A 26,854-nucleotide genomic window follows, 5' to 3' on the forward strand; every position below is an offset into this window, starting at 1 on the left:
CTTTCACTAGTCCTTTTAGCGACCAAATAGGCCCACTTTTTCCTCTCCTCAGGAACAGTCACCCTCCAGTGATTATACTGTATCATCAGTGCCTGGAACGAACAGGCATGTGGCTCGTGTTGGTGACTAAATTTTTGCAGACATGTCTTATCACCCTCATATACTGTGTCACTCCATATTTCCATAGTGGTGATTTTTTGATGCAATTTTTATGTCACACAATATTTTTAAATCAATAGTTTCTTTATTGGCAGCAAGTTATCATATAATGTAAGAGAATAGGTATGTTTGTGTGTTTTCTTTATTCAAATTTCAGGAAAGGAAATAAGTTCAATGTAGCGATCGATTATTAGTAATTAAAGTCAATGTTAGGGACTGTTTATTCATTATATTTCAAAGAACCACAATTATTTATTGTTCAGCCATACAGCCCCTTGCACAAATTTTCGAAACAAGCAAATATTTTTAAAGAAATGCAATTTGGATTAGCATATGATGTGCCACAGAATCAGCTATATTGCGTGTGTTTTCTGCAGATTTCAGTCACTTTAATCTCCACACATGTCTAATCAGACATTCAAAAATTAAATAACAGTAGCGCTAAAATTGTGTTTCAGAAAGTATTATTACAGTTATTTGTAAGAAAAGTATCATTATAAGGTTTATGCATGATGAATGTCATCCCTGGTAAACGCCAGGCTTGGTGTGTAATGTCTTGTAAACTAAGAGCATAGTGCAATTAAAAAAGGCTTTTAACCCCTTCCATGCCCATGACGGAACGGTTCCGTCATGAGCATCGGTTGCGCTGTGCTCATGACGGAACCGTTCCGTCATGGCCCCGCCCGCGCTTGAACCCTTCAGCACCGCGGGGAATTCCCGCAGCGCTGAAGGGGTTAACAAACATGTAATGATCCTGAAAATAATCAAAAATACAAGTGCACATAAATATATACTTGAGCGAATTGATAAAACCATAAAACTTTGTGTACTTTCATTTAGCATGGATATACTGTCTAATTTATTTATTGAAGTGTACTTGTAGTCATCTTTGGTTATGTTGTGGCAAACAGGCATGTAGAACGGGTAATGTGCAGGGAATGCACTTAAGCCTTGTTTACTAGTGGCCCATGCAAATAACTGGGTCTCCTATCACCTGGTTTGGTAGTAAAAAAAACACTGTTAACAGGGGCAAAATAGGCCCCTGTTGATTGCAACTGCTCTGTTTTTTGTTCACTTTTGAGAATAATTTGATAGAAGGGCTGAAGCCTTTCTGTCCAGGATGAACATCCAGAACCTATTGAGGATGAGGAGGAAGATACACCACTGGCAAGTAAACAAAGTAATGTCTACAAGCTTTTCACTATACCTTCAGGGGAAAAGAAGGTTCTTGCGAAATATGTGCCATGTGGTATTTGTGGCAAGCAGTTATCCAGGGACACTGCAAAGAAGTGTTCATGTGGGACAAGTTCCTTACAGAAGCACCTAAAAACAATCCATGAAAGGGTTTACAACCAGATGATATGGGAGAAAGCACATGCAGCAGGACAGCCCCCCCCCCCCCCCTCCAGCAGCCCTGGGAGAACCATCATCAGCTACAGTCATTACAGTGCAAACAAAAGGAGATGATGGACGGAGCGCTGAAACTTTTCAGACACTCACCCCCAGTCACAGATCTAGGTTGAATCCATCATCGTTCTTTAGCTCACTTCGGCACCCCAGTTCTGACACAGATATATGCAAATCAGTCGTGATCCTGTGCCTCATGGGAACAGTCCAGCCTGAACTGCCAAGCATGTCTTCCCTGTACTGGACACAAGCATCCTGGGACCGGTTTCAGGCTAACAGACCACATCAGCCAGGCTAGCTTGAAACCAGTGGCAAAGTGTACAGGGGACCCACATCTGGGCATACCCTGCCAACTTAGGGCGCACAAAGCAAACACAAGGAGATGATGGACAGAGCACTGAAACTTTTCAGACACTCACCCCCGAATCACAGATCTGGGTTGAATCCATCATCCTTCTATAGCTCACTTCGCTACCCAAGTCCAGACACAGTTATATGCAAATCAGTCTTGACCCTGTCCCTCATGGTAACAGTCCAGACGGAACTGCCAAGCCATGTATTCTCTGGACTGGAAACGAGCATCCTGGGACCGGTTTTGGGCTTCTCACCCTCTAACCCTACAAACCCCACAACCCACACCTAAATCTTCACTTAAAAAATAAATTATTGCACAATTTGCATCATTAATTATGTACTAAAAATTAAAACAAAAATTGAATTAAATTAGAAAACAACTAAAGCATATACTCAAATACATAAAAATAATTTATAAACATTATTACACCAATACTTTTGTAAACGATATTAACGACATAAATATTTTTAACATCGATTTTAAACAATACGAAAAATATAGATATTTTTGATTTTGATATCACTTACCTTAAACAATTGATATTCTTGTCAATGACATTCCTGCATCACAAAATTTGCATATCATTCTATGAAGAAATCGATATTTCTGCATCTCAATATTTTTTACTTTATATTTTGTCTGAACTCTGCACCACATTGCTGCTGAGAGCTGTGTCTTGAAGGGTAATCAACAGTGAGTATGATGTGGTAATCCTAGCAGGTTTGCAGCCCTTGTTTGGGATCTCGAATCTTCAATCAATCAATTAATCAAGATTTATAAAGCACGGCTAACCACCTGATAGGGTATTCAGGTGCTTTCAGGTTCCAGAGGCTAATTTGAACAGTCGGGTCTTGAGGGCCATGCGGAATTTCAGATGTGAGGTGATGGTCTAGAGAGGTGTTCAGAGGCTGTTCTAGGTCTTTTCTGCGACGTGGGAAAAGCAACGTCCTCCACTTCTGCTTTGGTAGTCAAGTCGGCTGATGATGAGGGCCTGTGTCACAGTGCGTTTTGCTGCTCCATGGGCTACCTCCATCATCGTCCCAGTTTTTATAACAGGAGACACAGATAACCTCCAGTTTTACAGACCAATCTACTTGATTAATTCTGTTGTCAATGTCGCAGGAATTGTCCTCTCGGATAGATTATTGTCCAGGGCTGTTGAACATAACATCGTATCTGATCTCCACTTTGGAGTCAGACCTCGTAATTTGACCATCAATCAGTGCCTGAACTTGGCTCATGAAGGTTCTATCCAACCCACCTTATTGGGTCGTACCTCGGCTTTTGGCTGGATAAACTGAGACAAACTGGAGGATCATCTTAGACATGGGAGTTGACCGGAATATAGTCTAATTTTTGAGGGTACTGCACGGCCATACTGTAGCAATTGCCAGATACACCAACAATTTGAATTGCACATGTAGCTTTAAAATCAAAAGGGTTGCCAGACAGGGCTGTATCCTGGCCCCTGTTTGCACAGTATATTAACAAGCTTGAACAGGTTCTGGTGAATGCCAGTGTTGATGGTCCGCAGGTAGGAGGCCGGCTACTGCCAGTCTTGCTTTATGTGGATTACACAGTGTTAATGGCAAACATTTATAGGGTTCCCCAAGTCCTCCTAAATGCTTTTCCGGGCTTTATGGATGAGTTACAAATACGAATAAACATAGGTAAATCCCACTTAATGGTTGTTGGACCTAGCTCTACAAAAACAAAAAGCTTTAAGGTCAGGACTCAGCCCTTATCGAGGATTAAAGCTTTTGTGTCTGGGTGTCCTGTAGGATGCTGAGTTGCATTGGAGCCCCTTGTTAAATGGGAAAAAGACTGACCTATAAGGACTAATGCAGCAGCATGGAGGTCTTCCTTCAATCTGGGCAGGAAGCTGATGAAGGCACTACAGCAATTCTACCTAGCAAAATGTGTTTCTAAAGCCTCATATGGGATTGACATTTTAGGATACATTAAACATGACTATCTACAAATGGTAGAAAACAAATTTCAAAGGCGTCTTATTTGTGTACCCCAAAGCATCACCTCCTATATAGTTCATGAGGAACTAGGGGTTAATTATCCTACTGATACAATAGCTCTTCACTCTCTCTTATGCTGGGTAGACATTTGGACCAAAGAAGGATCTCAGCTAAACATAGAAGTTCTGGTAGATTGCTTTTCTCTTGATCATGCACACCTTATCCATTGGTTTTAATATTCAAGGCATCATTGCAAAGCTTGGGAAGGGGAGAGCCCTTTACTAACCCTGAGGGGATTGTCAAGGCTGATCTCATCTGGGTCAGTGATAATTGGTTGAAACAGAGGCATGTGGCTCTTCAGAAAATGTCGCTGAGAGGATATTCCCTGTTGAAAACTACCTAATCTACAGAGCCTTATCTCACTATTGTAACCTTTGAGGGGTGATCAGGTATCTGTGCAGGACACAATGCACGTGGTTATGTTTTGCAGATACTTTGAAGTTCCCAGGAAAAACTATATTGTGCCTGTTTTGATGGCCAATCAATTTAAACAATCTCGACCTGCTCTTCCGTTTTTACAACAACTGATAGCTGATATTATTTTTAATGTTACTAGTTTTTTAAAAGCTGCACTGAGATCCATAAAATAAATGGTTGCTTATGTATTTAGGTAAATCAGGTCGGTTCAGAGATTCTCTGTTTTAAGACTGATGATTTAATCATTTTTTATGTGTACATGTATTTATTGCATTGTTTTATAGATTGTGGTGCTTTTACTGTTTTTACACTAACCCAATAAAGTGAATATTGAATTTAGTTGGGTGTAGCTGACAGTTGAGTATTGTGTATTCCTCCTTGACAGCCAGACACAATAGGGAGATTAGGTGTGCCTGGATGGGCCATCCCTGGCAGGATGGGAGGAAGGAGCTGGGTACAGCCTTACTTACACTTGAATAGGCTATGCCCTGCCTCCACACAAAGGCTGCATACACACTGTAGTTAGTTTGAAGTCAGAACAGGGAAGGAAGGATGCCTGGGGACTACGAAGGGACACCTTTAGAAGCTCCCCCCCCCCACTGCAATAGCACAACTCATCATTACACTACTGCACCTGTGGAGAACCTGCCAGGAAGAAGGACTGCTGTGCTGCTGAATTACTGCCGCTCTGATGAATTGCATCCTGCTGAATCACTGCCTTGCTTTGCTGCTGCCTTCCTGTGCCAGCCTGCCCCTTTTTGCCTGGCTGAGAAGAACTGGAACCGCACTTCTTGAACCCAGGGCACCCAATGGGGCATATTCTCAAGGATGCATTGCCGATTTAGCTGCACTTTTCAACACAAATGTGATGATAGATCTATCGCCCTATTCACAAGCCAACGCTAACAGCGGATATTGCCAGTTTTCCTGCGATAGCTGCCGCTAAAAACATCGCCAAGGCTGGCAGTGACAACTAACGCCAATCATATGCACAGTAGATGTTCCCGTCCATAAACTACCGATAACACCACTTCACGATATTCTCAACGACCAGCCAGATCGGCGATGCGGGCCAAAAACGGGCGATAAGGCACGTTAGCAGCAGGGACTTAAGACCTGCTTTTTTCTGGTCTTAAGTAGGACTAAAACCTGAGGTAGAAAGGGGGCCCAGCACAGAGCCACATCTGAAGACCAACAGATGTCATGGAGCTGCCAATTATGCAGCTCAGAGACCCAAGCGGGCCACAACACCGACCGCCACCACCCCCAGGACAACCTCCACCCCCAGAACAACCCCCCTGGACTACCTCCAAGGCAGCGCCAAACAAGACAATCTTTCGCCCTCTCGTACTTGTCCACAATAAGAATAATCAGAGTCACTAAATAAGTTCAAAATGTTTATTTTGACTATAGTGATTCATGAAACATTATGCGAACCACAAGCAGCATCAAAATGCATCAAGCCAGCGCCATCAGCATTGTAACAATACCATAGAATACAAAAGGAGCCGTCATTTTATAAAGGCTGTAAAAAAGGCAAAATCTGAGAAAAAATTGAAAGTTCATAGACAAAGCCAAAGGCACATTGAGCTTTTGAAAAAAGAGTCAATAAAGCAGAAAGCGAAGTTGTGATGACATAAGCAGTTAATCCATGAAGGTACCTGTGCAAAGAAATGCAATTCCCTCTAACAGTTCATCCTTGTCATTGGCAGAAAAAAGTGATGACATCCAATTACGTAAGTCGAAGGAACAATGATTTACCTCATAAGCAGGAGCATCCAAAACCAGAAAATGAGAGACTTGCGTGATATTCAATGAAACTACGTTGGAGGAAAGTCTGCGCAGCCGCACAGATATCCCATTGAGCCAAGATTCCAAGTAAAGGTGCACGCATCATCTGACCATCCACAGAACAAGCCTGGTCATGCGCTTCCAAGGGACCCATCAACCGGCTGAAATCAGGGATTGGACACCACGTGTTCAATAAGCAAAGTTCCATTGCCCAAGAGAAATGTCAGCTCTTGAGCACAGGTTGCACGCAAGTATAGTATTCAAATCGAAAGGTCAAGTCGTAACTTATGCCAATCGTTGCTAAGGGAAAGCATCCTAAAACCTCATACAGCGATTGCGGTTCAGTTGTTGCTGAGCTGGCCTGTGTATAGCCTCAAAGTGAGTGGCCATCACGAAGCACAAAGAGGATAAGCAGGACACCAGCTTCCATCACCAATATTAAGTGACGCCTGCCAAAGACGCTGGAAAGAATAGAAGGAATGAAAGCTGGTATTACCCCGAATATAGTTTGAACAGAACAGACCATGCCCGATCCCACACATTTAAAAAAATGTGCAATGCCTGTCGGCTCAGATGCATTGAATATTTGGTGAATTAGTCCCACAAAATGAAGTGGGAAGTCAGTTGTAAGAAGCAACTGTATCTCACTCGAGGTCCGATGCACCTGCAATATGAATGTCTCCTGGCTGAAGTGAAGGCCAACTCCTGTTGGAATAAAAGGGCTTTGTGCCCGCTCAACCTGTTGAACTCCGCTTTCAAGGTTGGAATGGAAGGCCAAAGTGTAGAACCTATACTCCCTTGCGGGGTCGGGGAAGAGACATTGCTACAGCAGGTTGCGCGCTGGGACACTGTAGTTGCTCCAGCTTCCTCAATGGTGCTTCTCAGTTCTTTGGGTTTTTATTTTTTTTGCAGCTTTCATGGTGCATTTTCACCATGACGTGGGAATGGCAAGCCTGGAGCTGCTTATCGCTGGTATTTTTATCGCTGTTGGGCACATCGCAACTTTTTTCACGTTTGTGTTTCCTTTTTTATCGACGTCCCAATAATCTTACCTCGGACATTTGACGCGTTATCGGGGTACCTTTGCCTGTTGACGGCGTGTTGAGAATACGCCGTTAACACGGCGTTAGTTTACCGCGATAGACGGCGTTATGTAAAATTGCTTTAGCCTAGGTTGGTGATGATTATCGCACGTTCTTAAGAATATCCCCCAATGTGTCTCCAAGGGCTAGTCTGTTGGCTAGAAAATGACAGGGACAGAAAAGGCTCCCAACCATCTGTACCAGCACCCATATACAGGAGGAGCAAGCCCCTGACCTCAAAGTAGTGCCTCTCAGGTCTTGGACCCCTTGGTGTGGCATCAGAGAAGCTGAATTTAAATTTTTGGGCTCTGCATGACTGAAAACCAGCCAAGTGGTGCTGAGACCTTGTCACACACAGCCCAGAAATGCAAACTTACTTCAGCCCGACCCATCATGCTACAGCCTCTACCAATCACATAGGACAACACCCATTCTCGCACTACACCTACGAAGCCCACGATGATTCCATGCTCCTCATGGCCCACCCTCCACAATGAACCGAACTCTTGGTGCAGGACTGAGAAGGAAACTTTTCAGCGTGACTACCTTGGTTCCTGTACCATACTCGTGCTCCATCGTAGTTGGCCTAAACTTGTGACTTTCTACCTGTCTCACAGGACCAGAAAGCTACGATTGACACTTCGTACTTTTAGGTGCTAATTTAGACTTAAATCTTTAGACAATTCATAATTCTGGTTTTACTGATTGGATTTAAGTAATCTTGGTCTTGTTTTATTATTTGGAAACTGGAGTGGGACCCTTTTGTGGTGGGGTTTCACTGCTTTATTGTTTGAAGTGTTGCACAAATACTTTGCATATTGCCTCTGAGTTAAGCCTGACTGTTCTGTGCAAAGCTACCCCAGGGTTGAGCACAGGTTAATTTAGGGTTTGCTTGTCACCCCCCTCAAACAATAGCCCTATTTCTTACACCCACATCCAAAGTCCACCCTTTTACACTTTGCACTCACCACTGATGCTTAGCTGCCTTTCCATGCTTTCTTTCTTAATTTTTTTTTGCATTTTTTTTAGATGTTTTCTTCTTTTTTTGATGATTATCATAACATCATAGCATTTCCCTCGCTCTCCCCTAAAGTCACTTCTTACAAAGTTAATAAGTAGTTTTTCGTAGGATGTAGCATTGATGTTCTTCCATATTACCAGGAGCACCAGTGATGCTTCAGGTTCTATAAGTATTTCTGCTGCTTCCTCCAATCTCAAAGTAACTCCCAAAAGAACTGGTGAAATTTCAGGCAGTCTCATAATGTGTGATAGAATGTGCCCTCCTGTCCACATCTCCATTAACACTTCTCATCTGTAGCCTTCCCCAATTTTTGTAAGACGACCCTGGTATAGTATACTTTGTGGAGTACTTTTAATTGTATCAAGCTATAACTTGCTTTGATTGCCACCTCTCTAGTAAATCGCACTGCATCCGCCAGTCCGCTTCCACTTGTTCTCCCACTTCCACTTGCCAACATTGTCTCAGGTGTTCCAGATTATGGTGGGTGTTTCTTTGCACCATGTGGTATGTGGGGGATATCATTTTACTGGCATATTATAGTTTAGCAGTCTATTTTAAAGTTGGAAATGTTTACACAGTTTCCTCATCCTGTGGCACAACCACCCTTAGTTCATAGTGTGTGTCTGAAAACACCCGAACACATGAGAGGCATCATGTCATATTCTGTCCTTAAGTGGTCAAACAGGACTATACCTTTCACATCCCAGACCTCAGCTAAGGTAAAGATGCCTATATCGTCCCATTGTTCAAATCCCTGTAGCTTTGACACACAGTGAGGTCTTAGGTGCAAGCCGTCCCATTTCTCTACTTAGGGCCTGATTCTGATGCGGTTTGGAAAGCTTCCCCACCGAATGGGTTTGGGAATGGTTTCCGACCGAATCAGATAGGGAGAGTCCAACCAAAAGAGTACAATGCATCCAGAAGCTTTCAGATACGATTTGTTTGGACTCCCATTGACTTCAATGAGAGCCTTTGTTCCGACTGAATGCAAAGGCTGCCATTGAAGAAAGGGGTGGGGGAAAATCAGGCACCCAGTGGCGGGCACACCCTGCATGGCTGATAAGGGGGGGACACATGATGGGTACCCCCATGGGCCCAATTGAGAAAGCTCTGGGTGCAGGGGGTCACACTACTGGCCCCAAAAGTCTGATTCTGACTGCCGATTTGAGTCAGATGACACGATTCAGAAAGGCTGTCTAAATCCAGCATCGTACTCGGTAGTTTGGAAATGCGGCCCGTACAGAAGTTCGATTCTGCTCCATACGGTCATTCCAAATGCTGTCGGGTTGGGATTGGGATATTTCTAACACCTAACTCGCATCATACTTGGTCAGTCGGTCGGAAAGACACGTTCCCAATCTGATTTGGAAGGAGCAAATGGCGTTAGGAGGTCTTCCTACCTGCATCAGAATCAGGCCCTTAGTGTTTGCCAGATAGTGAGGATTGTCACTGTAACTGACAGGGCTTTTGTGGTTGTTTTGCCTCCATATTATATGCCTATGTACCTTTCTTTCCCTATTGCCTTCTGGTTGATCCTGAAGGCCGGTTCCTCTTGTGGTGCATATGACCACTTATTTATTATGCTGACCTGTGCTGCCGAATAGTATTTTTGAATATTTGGGAGCTCTATGCCATCTTTGCATGTGGACCGATGTAACGTGGGTAGTGCTCTCCTCAGAGGGCTGTCTCCCCAGAGTTGGGATCTTAGTAGGGCATTGATGGCCTGGAAGAATGATGCAGGTACTGCATAGGGGCTATTTTGTAGTATATGTGTGAATCTGGGCATTGTGGTAATTTTAAACAGTGCTGCTTGCCTCTGTAATTACAGGAGTAGCATCTTCCAATATTTATCATTGGTCTCAAGTCTACAGCGCAATTGAACTAAGCTGTCCTCGTAATGGGATTTCTCTCCTTGGAATGCCACAGTCCCAAGTATTTTAAGTGTTGGTAATCAACCTTCAGGGGTATTTTCAGCCCTGAGATCCTCCCATAAATTTCAAATAATTCCCGTGTTATTACCAGGGAGTGGCCCAGATTCGCCAGATACAGGAAGACATTGTCTGCATATAGCCATGTGCACTCCTTCCATATGGGTTCCCACTTCCATCTATCTAGTTGGACATTGATTCTGACATATTCAGCAAGTGGTTCCACTGCCAATCTCTTTCATCGACCAAAGTCTTGAGAGAGAATGCCATATATTTTAGGTCTCCCTCTGGGGTATGGAGCATAGTAGGTGGACCAAGGCTAGGGTGTTAAACTCAAAGTCCCTTTTTCAAGTATTGCAAATAAATAAGGTAATATCACTGGGTCAAAAATCGTATGGGCATTCAGAGAGGCCAATGGGACCGTTACTACCCCTCCTGCCTCTACATTGTTAAAGAGCCTGGACAGAATACGTTTTATAGATCTGTGGGGCATAACTACGTTTTGGCCTGGGGGGACCAAATCTTCTCAATCTATTAGCCAAGACTTTGGCCTGGATTTTGGTGACTGCGTTTAACAGTGATACTGGTCTGTACGAGTCCCACTTGTCCACTGGTTTCACTGATTTTAATAGGGTATCACCTTCACCATTTTTTGGTCTTTGGGGAATTCCTCTTTTTGGTGGTCCTCTTCATACATGTTAAGCAATGGGGCTACACTTTTAGTGGGGATTATCTTCAGGAATGCTGCTAGGAGAACATTTGGGCCCAGGAATTTCCCAGATTGGAATTGGGAGAGTGCAGTCAGTATCTAGCTCTCTGTTAATTCTGCTTCAATCTCTAAGGGTTTATATTTTCCCAGTTTTCTACTGGGTCAGTCATGGACAAATTACTGCAAGTTCAAACCCTGTCTGGGAAACTTCCCTGACTAGAATTCTGGAATGTACTCCACCATCACCCCTACTATTGTCTCGCTACCTGTGATCCACTCTCCTGAGGGGTTAAAAGTGTCTTTTCAGAGCCACGAGCAGCCAGCCATGCCAAGAGCTTAACTGCCTTGTCACTCACTTTATAGATCCATCGTTGTTGGAATTTGTAGAATCACCTGACTTCGTTGGTTATGAGTGCTCAGTATTCTTCAGTTTTACAGGATAACTGTTGTTTGAAATCCTCTATTGAGGTTTGGGGATGTGCTTTCTCTGGTTTCTGACTTTCCCATACTGCCTCCCAGCAGGCTGTCTCTTTTTGTTGCTTGTCTCCTCTTATGGTAGTTTTGTAGGTCTCCCATAGCATAGTGGCTTCCGGAACTGTGGCTATGTTTTCTATAAAATATAACCTGGGGCTTTGCGTAGCCACTCAACCTCCTGGTGAGTCAGTAACCTTCAGGTGATATGAGCCATACGAGAATTTCCTTTGGTGGCCTTGTTTCTAATGTGACAGTCAATGAGGAGTGGTAAACTGTCCTCTTTGCTTTGTATTCAGTCCCTGTGGATCCATAATGAGTCAATAGATACAGGTGCAAAAAAGTAATTTAGGCAGGTGTGTTTATTGTTGTCACCCAAATAATAAAAGGACCTGCTGCATGTCCTGTGTTTTGTTTTCAAAATATTTCTTACTCCCAGTGCATGGACTATCCCTTCCAGTTTCCATACATAGATTTCTTGTACTTGGTCAATACTAGTTCAATGTAATTGTGGGGGAGTACCATATTGAAATTCCATCCCATGATGGTTGTCATGCTTGGTATGTCTGCCAAGATGTTACCCAGGTATACCAGTGTGCCCGTTTGTAGCTCTTCATCTCTTGTGGGCTGTTCCTAGCTGTGGCAAGAGGGTGGGGGGGCTGAATGGGTGAGTATTCCCCAATTGCCAGGTTGTGGTCCAGTCCCTCTGGCCCTCTGTGATTTCTTATTATTTTTCCCAAAATCATTGGAGTCATGAGGGATGGAGGAGGGTCCTTTTTCTTATTATGGTCCCATATGGTCCTTCCCAGAGTCATCTGTGCTTCCCCTCAGAGCGTTCCAACTGTTGGTAGCATCTTGTGCTCATTCTCTATGTATAGCCTCCACTACCTGTGCTCTTTCAGATTTTGCCTTATTCTTGGATTCGACCTGGTGTGTTTGTTTCCATTGCTTTCGGTGCCTCTTGCATTTTTGGCATTTTATCATCATTGCCTCTCTTTTCAGTGGCAGTGGGTATCATCTGCACTTTAGTCACTCCCAAGTCTCCTCTGGTGTGGCAAAAAAATAGATTTCACTCTGTACTATAATGTGTAGACTGGTGGGGAAGAGGAGTGCTTACTTGATATCTAGGCTCTTCCAATGTCATTTGACCTTGCAAAGAGGTGGTATAATCCAAGTAGATGTTGACTGTTGCCTCTCCCCCTCGCCATGGCCCATGTGTCTTTGCCCTTTGCAATATGGCATCTCTGTCTCAGTGGTTTATTAGTCTTGTGACTTTGTCTTGGGGCGGGCTCCTGGCATCAGCAGTTTCCCTAGGGGTTTTTGGACTTGGACTGCTATGAACCATTTAGAGGTCAAGAAATAGCTCCATGAATGGTCCTTCAGCCCTTTCTGGGAGTCCCATTACCCAGGCGTTATTGCGGTGAGAGAACCCTTCGGCATCTTCTGTATTCCTTTTTAGAGCTGATGTCTCCTATTTGAGGCACTATATGCAGGTGGCATGGTCCAGCATCGGCGGCCGAGTTTGGGCGAGGTCTGGCTCGTTTTCAGTGAATCTGTCCACTAGTTTTTTATGCTCTACATCGAGCAGGATCACCTCCTACATTGATGTTTCAACCTTTTGCTCCATGCCATCTTGGAGTCCCTTATAACTCCCAGACTGGTCTTGTATGTGGTTCCAGTCCCCAGCTTGGGGATTCCTCTGTTTATGGGTTGATCGTATCAGCTTGGTGTACCAAATACTCGTTTTTCAGGGGTTCGGACAGTTTATTGCACACCATTGTGGCTTTTTGAGGAACCATCGCCTTCATTTTCCACCTCCTGTGTAAAATTGTTCGGGGGAAGTGTCACCGTTCTCTTGAGTATGTGGTGTGGCCCTGTTCACAAGGTGGGGCATGTCCAACCAGATTCCTTTATGTTTTTATTGAGGTGTCTCTGCCACTGGGTCTCAAGCACATGCATCCCTATCCCACCAATATCCATATTGTGACTGGGGTAGTTCTGTCCTCATTTTGGCCAGTCTTTAGCACCTTCCCTCATGGAGCCAAGGGTATCTTGGCACTCCCGCACAATGTGAGACCGACGTGACAGGCTGCTGTGGATAAGGTGTCTCTCAATCGCCTCTGCATGCTACTTGTGTTAACTTGTCGCTGTTGATGGGGGAGGGATCCCTATTCCACTGGTGGCTCCTCCAAGCTGCTCTTGCCCCCTCTCTTATCGGTTTGTTGGAAGTGGACAGGGAATCACCTCGCTGCTCTCTTTGGCCTCCTCTGCTCCGGCTACGGTGTTCATGGTCAGTATGCTGCCCCAGTCCTGACGCTGCTGGTGACCACACAACCTGCTCTGAGCGGCCGCGATGGGCAGGCACTCGCCGCTTCTCAGCCCCAATTAGCTCCCATCGCCACCACTTCCATACTGCTACCTACTGCTAAGAAAGATGTGAGTGGCCTGGATGCTCCGATGCCATCTTGGCTCTGTCAGTCATCCTTGTCCATGCCTGCCCTTCAAGGCTCACCACCCCTCCCCGGGTTTTTGTGGTGGTTCATGTGGTCTGGAGCCCCCCTGAGCTTTCTCTGACACTAGTTGTTCAGTAAGGCCTGAGGGAGAGTAGGATAAGTGCTGCCATCAAGTTTAAAGAGTCGGAGCTCCGCAGCTATGCTGTTTCCACCATTTGCTCCACACCACACCTCGATCTGCTTTTTTCTGATCCTGTTTTCCTTTCACACTTATTGTATGTTAGTGCAAATCAAGTGGGTCCCAGGTCTAAATTCCACATATCTAGCCCTATTGCCACACCCTTTCCATTTTCTACTGGAGAGAGGCATCTCCCCCTCCAGTGTCTCCTCTCTGCTGTGGTAAACACCAATCTGCCAACAACCCCAGCAGGTTCATGATGCACCTCTATGCATCCTCGTCCCCGAGTTCCAAGAGTACCCGCCACTCCACTTGCCCTCTCCTGCCCTACCCCTTAGAAATAGCAGCTGCTCAATGCAGGAGTGAGCAGTTTTCAAATGTAGATATGCACTCTTTGGCATCAGGCATCCTCCTGTTCTGAGGCGCAGTGTGGCTGGACACTCTGCCAGGTCACAGAATGTGTTTAATCTGTGGTGCCTCTCCACCACTAGTGTAACCCTTTCATGAATACCAGCAACATTGCGACCAATGACATGTCCACTGCAAGATCTCCAGTCAGTCCTGGCATATTACCAATTTTCCTATATATGTTGGGATTGTTAGGCATGTGCCTACCTTGGTGAGAATAAAAAGCAAGTTCAATCATGCAAATTGCTACTGATAAAAAATAGGACTGTCACATTTAACATTGGACCACTTGGGGGAACAACCTTTACAACGCAACTTTTACAACGCACTACCTTTACAACGCATTTTTTACAACGCATAATCCATTACAACGCATGACATTAAAACGCATGACACTACAACGCATTTTTAAAAACTACCTTTACAACGCATTCCATTACAACGCATACTACCATTACAACGCATACCATTACAACGCATAATATTACACTACACTATCCAACACTTACCCTACTGTTGCACCCCCTGGAGTTAGAATAGTAATTTTTACCCCTATACTATCCAACACTTACCCTACTGTTGCACCCCCTGGAGTTAGAATAGTAATTTTTACCCCTATACTATCCAACACTTACCCTACTGTTGCACCCCCTGGAGTTAGAATAGTAATTTTTACCCCTATACTATCCAACACTTACCCTACTGTTGCACCCCCTGGAGTTAGAATAGTAATTTTTACCCCTATACTATCCAACACTTACCCTACTGTTGCACCCCCTGGAGTTAGAATAGTAATTTTTATCCCTATACTATCCAACACTTACCCTACTGTTGCACCCCCTGGAGTTAGAATAGTAATTTTTACCCCTATACTATCCAACACTTACCCTACTGTTGCACCCCCTGGAGTTAGAATAGTAATTTTTACCCCTATACTATCCAACACTTACCCTACTGTTGTACCCCCTGGAGTTAGAATAGTAATTTTTTCCCCTATACTATCCAACACTTACCCTACTGTTGCACCCCCTGGAGTTAGAATAGTAATTTTTACCCCTATACTATCCAACACTTACCCTACTGTTGCACCCCCTGGAGTTAGAATAGTAATTTTTACCCCTATACTATCCAACACTTACCCTACTGTTGCACCCCCTGGAGTTAGAATAGTAATTTTTACCCCTATACTATCCAACACTTACCCTACTGTTGCACCCCCTGGAGTTAGAAAAGTAACTTTTACCCCTATACTATCTAATACTTACCTTAAATGCAATTTAATATTATGCGTTGTAATGGTATGCGTTGTAAAGGTAGTATGCGTTGTAATGGAAATGCGTTGTAAAGGTAGTTTTTAAAAATGCGTTGTAGTGTCATGCGTTGTAATGTCATGCGTTGTAATGGATTATGCGTTGTAAAAAATGCGTTGTAAGTGCATGCGTTGTAAAAGTGTGCGTTGTAACGACATACATCCGACCACTTGGCTCCAGTGTAAAATAAAATGGATCTGAAAATGAGATGATCTCAATAATATCTTAGGCCTCAACACGTAACTCTCAACCTGTACTTTGTTAGCCATTATATTGCTGGTCCAGGTGGAATAAATGAAAATGGGTTTGATCTTCACTTTAGTAACAGTAGTAATACACAAACACAATGCATGTGCCTTGAATGTTAACTTGCACGTACCTCCGTTATCAGAAATGAAAGTGCTGTACATGCACCTTTCTCAAAAACTGCTTTAAATTTTATAACCATAACTGAGTAATTTGCTTTGTAAGAAAAAAAAATATTCATGCTTTTTACTACAGAAATAACATTTGATTAATTGGTTAACCTAGGTTCCTAGTACAACACTCACAAGCTAAACTTTAAAATTCTTATTTCTTGTCTCAGAACTGAAAGTGTCTAAATACTTTCTGCCAAGCATGCATCTCATTCACTGTCTGTAGATTTCCCTTAGGCAAGAACCCAACCTATGAATGTGTGGATTAGAGTCATTTGATGCCAGATTAACAATAAAGTCACAAAATGCAGTGTTGTAACCACAGTTGCTGCACAGTGTTGCATAAAAAGGAGAGAGCAGAGCAGCTTCTATCATCTAAAACATGACTCTGTCCTCTTCTTGCGCTGGTGACCTATTGGCAGCCATGTACTGTTGGAAGGTGCTGTATTAGTAGGTGCAGGTAGCTACCTATAACTAGTAATAACATCACAATAACAAATAAGGTCCAGTCAAGTCTCAATAAATGAATTCTGGCTCAACCCTTGGTAGCTTGACTGATGAGCAGTCTGGTCTAATTTAGGAGACAGGAGTGTAAAGCATTTGATATCACCATAACAGAAAGTAAGTAAGACACAAAACACATTAGGAATTCACTACCAATTAATAAAAATAGAGAATATTTTTATCTTTAACCCCTTCGGTGCTCATGACGAGCTGGACCCTTCATGGCACACAGTGGGCGTGTATGACACCCACCCACGGGGGAAGCACTGGCACTCCCCCTGTGGGATGCCGATCCGGGTATTTTTACCGGGGAAGGCAGGGGAAGCGCTTCCCCTGCCTCCCCCACCCCCCGTACACATCATCAATGTCATTGGATGTTTCCCTTTGTTCCCGACGCGCAGGAATCTATTTGCTTCCAGCGTGTCGGGGAACAAACAGGTACGTTTTGGGGCTGGGGAGTGGGGGATTTATCCAAAAGAGGCATCGAGGGAAAGGAAAAGGTTTTCCTTTCCCCCGATGCCTCTTTTGTGCATTCCTGCTGCACGATCGTGCGGTCGTGCAGCAGGAATGCCCACTAGACACGGGTTTTTTTTTTTTTTTAAATGCGTGTCAGTTTTGTTGTTTGGTGGAGCGGCCCCTTAGGCAAGGGTCGGTCCCCTTATGGGGGTAATAATTTTGGCTTTGTCTGCCCACCTTGGGGGGCAGATTTTGCATAATTTAAAAAAAACGGCCCTCTGGACCACCAGGGAGTATTTAGTGGGGAGTGGCCCCTTGGGCAAGGGTCACTCCCCTTTGGGGGCTATGTTTTTTTCTGTCTGCCTCCATGGGGGGCATATTTCGCCATTTTTTAATCTAGGGCCCACTAGGCTACCAGGGAGTTATTTGTGGAGAGTGACCCCTTGGGCAAGGGTCGCTCTCCTTTGGGGGCAATATTTGTGGCTTTGTCTGCCCCCCAGGGGGCCAGATCACCATGTTTTTTTACAATTAGGCCCACTCGACCACCAGGGATTTGTTTGTGCGGAGTGGCCCCTTGGCCAAGGGTCTCTTCCCATTGGGGAGCATTAATTTGGCCGTTTCTGCCCCCCTGGGTGGGCAGATCACTGATTTATTTTTGTATGGCCAACAGGGATTTATTTGTGGGGAGTGTCCCCTTGAGCAAGGGTAGCTCTCCCTTGGGGGCATTATTTGTGGCTGTCTGCCCCCATGGGCGGGCAGATTTCATCATTTTTTTATATTGGGCCCACTAGACCACCAGGGATTTATTTGTGGAGAGTGACCCCTTGATCAAGGGTCGCTCTCCTTTTGGGGCAATGTTTGTGGCTGTGTCTGGTGGGCACATCTCGCCATGTTTTTTTTAAATTGGGCTCACTAGACCACCAGGGATTTGTTTGTGGGGAGTGGTCCGTTGGGCAAGGGTTGCTCCCCTATGGGGAGCATTAATTTGCCCCTTTCTGCCACCCTGAGGGGCAGATCGGCTGATTTGTTTTTTTGTAGGGCCACTAGGCCACCAGGGCTTTTTTTTATGTTGGGGAGCGGCCCCTTGAACAAGGGTCGCTCTCCTTTATGGGAGGATGATTGTGGCCATTTATGCCCTCTTTGCATGGAAGAATAGCAGTATGTTTTTAGGCCCATCTGAAGCCACTAGACACCAGGGTTTTTTTATTTTTGTGTTGGGGAGTGGCCTCAAGGGCAAGGGTTGCTCCCCTTTAATGGGGGTGAATATTTTATTTATACTCTTAGGCCCACTTACCCCTTAGCTTGGCTGGTGGATTTTGTGTGGACTGGTGCATTATTTTCATATGTGATTGCAATGTTTTTTTCTCCTTTTTATTCTAGTGTATAGCTTTTGATTCCTGTTTGTGGTTTCAACAGTGGTTGTTCTGCAGTTTTGCGTAGTCGCATTTTTTTGGTAAGAAAAACATTTTTGTTGTATTTACTCCAAATGAGTATTATTGTCATGTATGAATGAATTTGTTTGCAAGTGGTGTCATAATGGCAGCATATTTAGTTAGTGTTTTGAGCATGAAATTCTGTGCGATGTGTTTTGCATTGTCTTATGTGTAGTTTTCTTTTCTCTTTCTTTTTTAGTGGGATATTGTTGATCCATACTGTGTCTGTGCAAATAGGTGGTGGTGAGTTTAGCTGCTTCTGCCAAGTGAATGGTATCATTTTGCAGTATATAGGTATTTCTGATAAAGGTGCATTTTGTTAATTACTCATTTTACAAAGTGTTTATTGTTGTTGACTTGTTTGACAAGTTACCTTTATTAGTAAGCATTATGGCTAGCCGTAGAATGACTGCTAAGCAGGTAGTTGGTATGCTTCTTGAATCTTCCTCTGAGCAGGATTATGAGACTGACAGTGCGTCTGAGGGAGAGGAGGGAGGGGAAGATTCAGGCAGTGAGTTTTCTCTCCACATGGAATCATCGTATGATGAAGGTACTCTCAGTGCAGATGAAGCTACTCTTGGTGTGGATGAAGCTACTCTCAGTGCGGATGAAGTGCCTGTTTTAGAGGAGGATACTGCTGTCCTGATGGTGCAAGAGGCATCTGGATTGAAGCCTGAGGCTGCTAGGCTTCCTACTGGAAGTGCTGGACTCTGGGTTGATCCAAACATGGTGCAGCCGGTGTTGCCTGCCTTTAGCGGTGATGCAGGGTGAAGAGTGGATTGTGAACATTTTTTGCCTATACAGTTTTTTCAGTTGTTAATGGATGATGTATTTTTGGGTCAGATTGTTGAGCAGACTAATTTGTATGCTGAACAGTTTTTGAGGGACAACAGTGACAAACGTAGGCCCCACTCTAGTGATTAAGAATTTTTTGGGTTTGACTTTATTGATGGGTTTGCTAAGGAAGCCGCCCATGGCTTCATATTGGTCTACCAGTCCCTTGATGGTAACAGCCATATTTCCTGCAGTTATGACTCTTGATCGGTATTTACTTTTGCTACGGATGCTGCATTTTGTTGATAATTCTTTGGCGTTGCCACGAGATCACCCTGACTGTCACCGTCTTTTTAAGAGTCTGCCTGTTCTATTATGAGTCCTTGGTCTTGTTCAAGGGCCATTTGGTTTTTAGGCAGTACAAGAGGGCATGCTATGGAATTAAGCTGTATATGTTGTCTGAGAGTAGGACAGGATATGTTTTTAATTTCCGTGTGTACACTGGTTGGGATTCCACTATTGACCCCCCTGGTTGTCCATCCACTTTTGGAGTTTCAGAGAAAATTGTGTGGGATCTTGCTAGAGGACTGTTTAACGGAGGCCATCATTTGTACCTTGATAACTTCTACACTGCGTGCAATTGTTTAAGGAAATGCTCAAAGTGGACACTTTTGCTTGTCGCACAATCCGCTCTAACCGTAAAGGTTATCCAAAAGAGCTTGTTTGCAAAAAACTTCAGAGGGGACAGTGCAGTTTCTTGCGTAGTGATGAACTACCAACTGTGAAATTTGTGGACAGGAGGGCTGTGTACATGCTGACTACCATCCATGATGAGAGTACTTCACCTATGCCTCTTTGGGGTCAGATTGCTGAAGTGTGCAAACCTGAGTGCCTTTTAGACTATAATAAGCACATGAGTGGTGTTGAAGGAGTAGATCAGAGGTTGGAACCTTAAACTGCTATTCGTAAGGCTTGCATTTGGTATAAGAAGTTGGCCATCCATCTCTTCAGTTTTGCAACTTTCAATGCATTTGCTGTGTTCAAGGAGTGTTCTCCTGTGTCAAAGTTGACATTTGCTCAGTTTCAGCAGTCTGTGATAGGCAGCCTTGTTGTTGTGGAAAAGGTAAGTGTTCCTAGAGTTGGAGTGGTGGAGGATGTGGCTCGATTGAAAGATCACCACTTTCCTGATTACATTCCTCCCACATCTTCAAAAGACGTTTCCACTGCGAGATGTAGAGTGTTGGCGAAGAGGTACGTGGAAGGAGACTCGTATTTTCTGCCCCAAGTGTCCTTCTAACCCTGGGCTGTGTGTGCCTGCTTGTTTTTTAGCGTACCACACGCAAAATAATTCTTGAGAGCATCCATGAGTGGTAAAGTGAACTGCCCGGTCTGTTTTGTTTAAACATTTTTATTCTGTTTGAAGGTTGGCATTAGTGTAATGTATTTGGTTTCAGATTTAGTATTAGAAGATTTGTATCTATTTGCAATTTGTTTGTGTTTTCTTTTTTGTATAAAAAAATCCTAAATGTGGTGGCGGTGTGTGTAGGCTGGCGCCTGGCTAGCGGTGTGCGTGGACTGGCGCTTGGCTGGCGGTGTGTATGGACTGGCGCTTGGCTGGCGGTGTGCGTGGATTGGCACCTGGCTGGCGTTGTGCGTGGACTGGCACTTGACTGGTGGTGTGCGTGGACTGGCGCTTGGCTGGTGGTGTGTGGGGACTGGCACTTGGCTGACGGTATGCGTGGACTGGTGCTTGGCTGGCAGTGTGCGTGGACTGGTGCTTGGCTGACAGTGCGTGGACTGGGGCTTGGCTGGCGGTGTGCGTGGACTGGCTCTCGGCTGGTGGTGTGTGAGTAGTGACTTGCTGCTGGTTGCTACACACACTGCTAGCTGAGCACCACTTCACGCAATCCATCAGCTTGTGTGGTTGCAGTGTCAGGAATGTGGGCTTGTGAAAGTGATGGTCCCTTGAATGGCGCTGTCTGTTGGTTTGAGTGTTGTAATGTGATGGGCCCGCAGCTGGCGGTGTGAATGGTTTTGTATGTGTCACATGTATGAAAGGTGTATGAATGGCCTGTGAAGAGGTTGGTGCCTTGTCGTGGCTTTACAGCTCACGAGCTGTGAGTCAATGGTTCAGTTTCTCATCCTTTCAATTATTAACAGTGCATTTCATTTTTGTGAAATCACTTGCTAATACAATTGTATATACTGAACCATCACTCACCTTCGTGCCAAATCCAACCAGTATGTGTGTGTGCTTGAGAATTACATGGCTGTGCAATAATATTTGTCTTTTTTGTCTTTCTGAAGCAGGGTGTACCTTGTTCCTTTTTGTGAATGTTGTGATGTGTTGGTTTCGTGCCTGGTGGTGTGAATTGTCTTGTGTGTATCACGTTTGAAAGGTGTGTGAATGACCTATAAAGTGGTTGGTGCCTTGCCGTGGCTTTACAGCTCACGAGCTGCGAGTCACTGGTTCAGCTTTTTGTCCATTTAATTATTGACAGCGAATTTCAGTTTTGTGAAATCACTTGTTAATAAAATTTTATATACTGAACAATCACTCTCCCTCATGCCAAATCCAACCAGTATGTGTGTGTGTTTGAGGACTAGATGGCTTTGTCTTTTTAGTCTCTCTGCCAAGGTGTACATCCCATCTAAGAATAACCTACCAACTGTAGATATTGTCATAAACCCATGGGAGTACATGGTGATGTCTCGCTTGTGAATCCCAACAAGTTATTTTATCCACAATGACCTGCAAACCTCAATAAATCTGTCACATTTTCCTTGCAATATTGTGCCAAAATGTTCACGCTGCAGAAATACTAATTATCTCAAAGCGATCTGGTTTTGCAAGGGGGGTCACCTTGGTTTGGGGCCTCGAGCTCGGCGGCCATCTAGGGAAACCTACCAAACCCACATAGTTCTGAAAACTAGACACCCAGGGAGGTATGGCTTGCGTGGATCCCCCAATGTTTCCTTACCCAGAATCCCGTGCAAACCTCAATTTTAGCTGAAAAAATCAGTTTTTTCACACATTTTTGTGTGGGAAAGTTGTGGCATCACCGGGCTCACACAAATTTCCCACCACCCAACGTTCCCCCAGGTCTCCCGATAAAAATGGTGCCTCACTTATGTGGGAGGCCCAAGTACCCGCGACAGGCAAGGGCCCAAAACGATGTGAGGTGACATCAAAATTGCCTATCTCAAAACCACCTGGTTTTGAAAGGGGGGTCACCTGGGTTTTTGGCCCCGTGCTCGACGGCCATCTAGTAAAACCTACCAAACCCACACATTTCTGAAAACTAGACACCTGGGGGCTTCCAGCGAGGTAAGGCTTGCGTGGATCCCCCAATGTTCCCTTACCCAGAATCCCCAGCAAACCTCACTTTTTAGCCGGCAGCGCTATGGTTCAAAAACTAAATTTTTCACTGCGAAATTGAGTTGTGTCCATATTGCGTTTTCGTCGTTTCCTGTCACGGGCACTAGGCCGACCCACACACGTGAGGTACCATTTTTCTCGAAAGATTTTGAGGAATGCGGGGAAGGTGGAAATTTGTGGATCCACGCAGATTCCAGAACTTTCCACCACAGAAATGTGGGGAAAATGTATTTGTTTTGCTAATTTGTTAGGTTTGCAAGGGATTCTGGGTAACAGAACCTCGTGGGAGGCAGTCAAGTCACCCCATCCTGGATTCCCCTGGGTGTCTAGTTTTAAAAAAAAAATTATAGGTTTGCTAGGTTTCCCTAGGTGCCAGCAGAGCTATGGCTAAAAAACAACAGCTAGGCACTTTGCCAAAAAAGGGTCAGTTTTCACTGCGAAATTGAGGTGTGTCCACATTGCTTATTGTGCCGTTTCCTGTTGCGGGCATTAGGCAACCCATACAAGTGAGGTACCATTTTTCTCGAAGGACTTTGAGGAATGCGGGGTGGGTGTTACTTTGTGGATCCACGTAGATTCCAGAACTTTCCACCACAGAAATGTGGGGAAAAGTTATTTTTTTTGCCAATTTATTAGGTTTGTAAGGGATTCTGGGTAACATAACCAGGAGGGAGGCAGTTAAGTCACCCCATACTGGATTCCCCTGGGTGTCTAGTTTTCAAAAATGTATAGGTTTGCTAGGTTTCCCTAGGTGCCGGCAAAGCTAGGGTTCAAAACCTACAGCTAGGTACTTTGCAAACAAAGGGTAATTTTTCATTGTGAAAATGTGGTGTGTTCACGTTTGGTTTTGAGCCATTTCCTGTTGTGGACACTATGCCTACCCACACAAGTAAGGTACCATTTTTATTGGTAGACTTAGGGTTATTCTAATTTGTAAAGAAACTGTTATTACCTATTGACTTTTGATGCATTTCTGCCTTCCAAATGAAACATATTGGTGCCGATCACGATTCGGTAAAAACCGGGTACGAACCGTCGGACGGAGCATATTCTCCGTCCGACGCGTACCCGGGCTCAAAAATATACAAACATGGAATTACGATTCGCACGATTTCCGTACGAATCGTACAAAACCCCGACCGACGAAAATAAACATACAAATGTGATCCGGGAAAGCGCCGACGTGACGTCGGGACGCACGCAGCCTGCCATTCACGAACCAGGAATTACGATTCGCACCGACGTCATCCCGCACGGACAATATTTTCCGGCAGCCAAAAACTGCCGGGAAATCAGGACGACGCGAACAAGGAGTACCTGCACACGACGGACAGACATGGACCCGAACCTACGTGTCATCCCGGCCCTCATAGCAGTCGATCTCCTCTACAGGTTAGGACGCAGACGCCACAGAAGGTCAGAACAACAAAGGGAGGGGGGAAAGGGGGGGCAGGAGCAGGGGCAGGCCACAAAACCCCCACCAAAGTCACACAGCACACATGCCCTGGACATACCTGACCCCCAGGCCCTGGTCACTACGAGGGGGTGGGGGCGTGTCCAGCAAAGCCAGCGTCCGCCACAACGGAAGTGCTTGACGACGCGAACCGGCAACACAACAATACAGGTACGTCCCGTACCCACGCCTTAAGAGCGTGGGTACGAGTCGTACCACGCCCACACCTACGTCACCCCAGCAATGGCGGGACGGCTGTACCCACGTGGCAAAGGCCTGGGTATGGCCCGCACAAGCATTCCATAGCGTGGGTACGGATATGTACGGACCGTACCCCCACCCCTGTATGAATGGAGCGTACCCCCCACCCCAACAGTGTAAGTATGACCCGTACCCTCACCCGCGTACGTATGGATCGTACCCCCCACCCCAACAGTGTAAGTACGACCCGTATCCTCACCCGCGTACGTATGGAGCGTACCCCCACCCCAACAATGTAATTACGACCTGTACCCTCACCCGCGTATGCATGGAGCGTACCCCCACCCCAACAGTGTATGTACGACCCGTACCCTCACCCGCGTTCGTATGGAGCGTACCCCCCACCCCAGCAGTGTAAGTACGACCCGTACCCTCACCCGCGTATGCATGGAGCGTACACCCCACCCCAACAGTGTAAATACGACCCGTACCCTCACCCGCGTACGTATGGAGCGTACCCCCCACCCCAACAGTGTAAGTACGACCCGTACCCTCACCCGCGTATGCATGGAGCGTACCCCCACCCCAACCGTGTATGTACGACCCGTACCCTCACCCGCGTACGTATGGAGCATACCCCCCACCCCAACAGTGTAAGTACGACCTGTACCCTCACCCGCATATGCATGGAGCGTACCCCCACCCCAACTGTGTATGTACGACCCGTACCCTCACCCGCGTACGTATGGAGCGTACCCCCACCCCAACAGTGTAAGTACGACCCGTACCCTCACCCGCGTATGTATGGAGCGTACCCCCACCCCAACAGTGTAAGTACGACCCATACCCTCACCCGCGTACGTATGGAGCGTACTCCCACCCCAACAGTGTAAGTACGACCCGTACCCTCACCCGCGGACGTATGGAGCGTACCCCCACCCCAACAGTGTAAGTACGACCCGTACTCTCACCGGCGTACGTATGGAGCGTACCCCCACCCCAACAGTGTATGTACGGACCGTACCCCCACCCCAACCGTGTATGTACAGACCGTACCCAGACCCGCGTATGTATGGAGCGTACCCCCACCCCAACAGTGTATGTACGACCCGTACCCTCACCTGTGTACGTATGGAGCGTACCCCCACCCCAACAGTGTATGTACGGACCCTATCCCCACCTCGTATGCATGGAGCGAACCCACACCCGTGTATGTTCTAAGCGTACATATCCAGAGACAGGAGGTGTGTGTGCAGAGTCCTTCCAGCAGTGCCCAGAGACAGGAGGGGTGGGTGCAGAGCCCTCCTAGCAGTGCCCAGAGACAGGAGGGGTGTGTGCAGAGTCCTCCCAGCAGTGCCCAGATGCAGGAGGGGTGGGTGCAGAGTCCTCCCAGCAGTGCCCAGACACAGGAGGGGTGGGTGCAGAGTCCTCCCAGCAGTGCCCAGACACAGGAGGGGTGGGTGCAGAGTCCTCCCAGCAGTGCCCAGAGACAGGAGGGGTGTGTGCAGAGTCCTCCCAGCAGTGCCCAGACACAGGAGGGGTGTGTGCAGAGTCCTCCCAGCAGTGCCCAGATGCAGGAGGGGTGGGTGCAGAGTCCTCCCAGCAGTGCCCAGACACAGGAGGGGTGTGTGCAGAGTCCTCCCAGCAGTGCCCAGACACAGGAGGGGTGGGTGCAGAGTCCTCCCAGCAGTGCCCAGAGACAGGAGGGGTGGGTGCAGAGTCCTCCCAGCAATGCCCAGACACAGGAGGGGTGGGTGCCTATCACTCCCAGCAGTGCCCAGAGACAGGAGGGGTGGGTGCAGAGTCCCCCAGCAGTGCCCAGACATAGGAGGGGTGTGTGCTTATCACTCCCAGCAGTGCCCAGACACAGGAGGGGTGTGTGCCTATCACTCCCAGCAGTGCCCAGACACAGGAGGGGTGTGTGCAGAGTCCTCCCAGTAGTGCCCAGACACAGGAGGGGTGGGTGCAGAGTCCTCCCAGCAGTGCCCAGAGACAGGTGGGGTGTGTGCAGAGTCCTCCCAGCAGTGCCCAGATGCAGGAGGGGTGGGTGCAGAGTCCTCCCAGCAGTGCCCAGACACAGGAGGGGTGGGTGCAGAGTCCTCCCAGCTGTGCCCAGACACAGGAGGGGTGGGTGCCTATCACTCCCAGCAGTGCCCAGAGACAGGAGGGGTGGGTGCAGAGTCCCCCAGCAGTGCCCAGACATAGGAGGGGTGTGTGCCTATCACTCCCAGCAGTGCCCAGACACAGGAGGGGTGTGTGCCTATCACTCCCAGAAGTGCCCAGACACAGGAGGGGTGTGTGCAGAGTCCTCCCAGCAGTGCCCAGACACAGGAGGGGTGGGTGCAGAGTCCTCCCAGCAGTGCCCAGACACAGGAGGGGTGGGTGCAGAGTCCTCCCAGCAGTGCCCAGACACAGGAGGGGTGGGTGCAGAGTCCTCCCAGCAGTACCCAGACACAGGAGGGGTGGGTACAGAGTCCTCCCAGCAGTGCCCAGACACAGGAGGGGTGGGTACAGAGTCC

This window comes from Triturus cristatus, chromosome 3_1 (assembly GCF_964204655.1).
Source record: "Triturus cristatus chromosome 3_1, aTriCri1.1, whole genome shotgun sequence".
In the NCBI taxonomy this organism is placed as follows: Eukaryota; Metazoa; Chordata; class Amphibia; order Caudata; family Salamandridae; genus Triturus; species Triturus cristatus.